Genomic DNA, 3,346 nt, shown 5'->3' with positions numbered 1-3,346 from the left:
AACCCTCAACCTCAGCGTTGCTAACACCGTGCTCTACCAGCTGAGACACAGAGGAGCATTAAATATTAAATACCAAGTATTTTGGTGTTATTTTGTTGATTATTTTGGTGTTAATATGTCTGTTTAATGAAGGCTATGATAAATCTACTCCTTAATGTCTTACAGAGCGGCCTTTCTATGTGCTTAATCTCCATAGAGACATAGAGACATAGAGACATGTCACTGTCCGGAAACTCCCACATCTCAACCGTAGGCCTGCTGGACAGCAACCTTTTCCCGTTCCTTCTGACTTTTCCTTGACCTCCTCTCATAGACGTTTGCTAGCGAGGTGTCAAGGAAAAGTTACAATTCTAGACAATCAAAACACTGGCCACGTGATTAAAAAAAAAAACACAAATCCAACTCTGCTCTCGTCCTTCCTGGTTTGCTGTCGCCATCTTGTGGCCATTCTAAGTTATGCTTCACATGCTATGTGTGTGTGTGTGTGTGTGTGTGTGTGTGTGTGTGTGTGTGTGTGTGTGTGTGTGTGTGTGTGTGTGTGTGTGTGTGTGTGTGTGTGTGTGTGTGTGTGTGAGAGAGCTCCACTCATCCATTCGAGGTGTTGAGGGAACACAGCACACAGAGGCTCCACGCGAGCTAGCTCCATGCTAACAATCACATCGATCTTCATGCTAATCCTGACACACTAGAACTAATGTTTGGGTTGGTTCTAGAACTCTGCTCCTATTGGACTACACACAGTTCTAGAACTCTGCTCCTATTGGACTACATACAGTTCTAGAACAGACAGACAGACAGGCAGACAGACAGACAGAATGTAGAGTTAGCAGGGTAGGTAGTTAGCAGAGGTAGGTAGACAGTAAGACAGACAGACAGACAGACAGAGAGGTAGACAGACAGACAGACAGACAGACAGACAGACAGGCAGACAGACAGACAGACAGACAGACAGACAGACAGGCAGGCAGACAGACAGACAAACACCCCCCCTCTACGGACCCTGACAGACCCCCCCCTCTACGGACCCTGACAGACCCCCCCCTCTACGGACCCTGACAGACCCCTCCCTATACAGACCCTGACAGACCCCCCCCTCTACGGACCCTGACAGACCCCCCCCCTCTACAGACCCTGACAGACCCCCCCCTCTACGGACCCTGACAGACCCCCCCCTCTACGGACCCTGACAGATCCCCCCCTCTATGGACCCTGACAGACCCCCCCCTCTACGGACCCTGACAGACCCCCCCCTCTACGGACCCTGACAGACCCCTCCCTCTACGGACCCTGACAGACCCCCCCCTCTACGGACCCTGACAGACCCCCCCCTCTACGGACCCTGACAGACCCCCCCCCTGTACGGACCCTGACAGACCCCCCCCTCTACGGACCCTGACAGACCCCCCCCTCTACGGACCCTGACAGACCCCCCCCTCTACGGACCCTGACAGACCCCTCCCTCTACGGACCCTGACAGACCCCCCCCTCTACGGACCCTGACAGACCCCTCCCTCTACGGACCCTGACAGACCCCCCCCTCTACGGACCCTGACAGATCCCCCCCTCTATGGACCCTGACAGACCCCCCCCTCTACGGACCCTGACAGACCCCTCCCTCTACGGACCCTGACAGACCCCCCCCTCTACGGACCCTGACAGACACCCCCCTCTACGGACCCTGACAGACCCCTCCCTCTACGGACCCTGACAGACCCCCCCCCTCTACAGACCCTGACAGACCCCCCCTCTCTACGGACCCTGACAGACCCCCCCCTCTACGGACCCTGACAGACCCCCCCCTCTACAGACCCTGACAGACCCCCCCCTCTACGGACCCTGACAGACCCCCCCCTCTACGGACCCTGACAGACCCCCCCCTCGACGGACCCTGACAGACCCCTCCCTCTACGGACCCTGACAGACCCCTCCTGGAGACACAGTGTAAAGAAGAGTTCAGGCCAACCAATGTTTCTCTCCTATGTTGTCAATGGTCATTCTCACTCCTATGTCACGACTGCTGTTACTGTCAATATTACTGCTCTACACTTATATAGAATATCATATCTGCCATTTAGCTGAACGCTTTTATCCAAAGAGACTTACGTTGCAGTGAGTTCATACATTTCAGTATATATGGTCCCAGCAGGAATCAAACCCACAACCTAAGCGTTGTTAGCGCCATGCTCTACCAACTGATGTTGGATCATACCACTGTTCCTGGTCACATGTTGGACCATACCACTGTTCCTGGTCACATGTTGGACCATACCACTCCTGGTCATATGTTGGACCATACCACTGCTGTCTAGCAGGCAGACCTAGCAGCCGGGCTAGCGACCTGTTAGCATGGCTAGCTAGGTGGAGCTGACGTGCCATAGCTGTGGGTTGACATTAGCCTGCTAGCTGTGGGTTGACATTAGCCTGCTAGCTGTGGGTTGACATTAGCCTGCTAGCTGTGGGTTGACATTAGCCTGCTAGCTGTGGGTTGACATTAGCCTGCTAGCTGTGGGTTGACATTAGCCTGCTAGCTGTGGGTTGACATTAGCCTGCTAGCTGTGGGTTGACATCAGCCTGCTAGCTGTGGGTTGACATTAGCCTGCTAGCTGTGGGTTGACATCAGCCTGCTAGCTGTGGGTTGACATTAGCCTGCTAGCCAGCTGGGAGGAAACCAGGACATAAACAGATGAGGGCAGGTGACAGGAAGCAGCACGTCTGTCCATCCCTTCAACACGTCTGTCCCTCCCTTCAACACGTCTGTCCATCCCTTCAACACGTCTGTCCCTCCCTTCAACACGTCTGTCCATCTCTTCAACACGTCTGTCCCTCCCTTCAACACGTCTGTCCCTCCCTTCAACACGTCTGTCCATCCCTTCAACACGTCTGTCCATCTCTTCAACACGTCTGTCCCTCCCTTCAACACGTCTGTCCCTCCCTTCAACACGTCTGTCCCTCCCTTCAACACGTTTGTCCATCCCTTCAACACGTCTGTCCCTCCCTTCAACACGTCTGTCCATCCCTTCAACACGTCTGTCCCTCCCTTCAACACGTCTGTCCCTCCCTTCAACACGTCTGTCCATCCCTTCAACACGTCTGTCCATCCCTTCAACACGTCTGTCCATCCCTTCAACACGTCTGTCCCTCCCTTCAACACGTCTGTCCCTCCCTTCAACACGTCTGTCCATCCCTTCTATCTCGCCCTCTCAGTGAAATATTCCCCAGGTTGAACGGTTTCTTCTTCACTGTGTCTCCATCGCCGTCAGTCCTTCTTCCCCCATGCCACCAGGATCATCAACGATGACCCCACCAGTGCCCCCCTCAAGTCACTCACACACTCACTGACATCATA

The sequence above is a fragment of the Argentina silus genome, assembly GCF_951799395.1.
Source record: "Argentina silus genome assembly, contig: scaffold_165, whole genome shotgun sequence".
Lineage (NCBI taxonomy): Eukaryota > Metazoa > Chordata > Actinopteri > Argentiniformes > Argentinidae > Argentina > Argentina silus.
The sequence above is the reverse complement of the archived record's forward strand: the minus strand, read 5'-3'. Positions refer to the sequence as shown.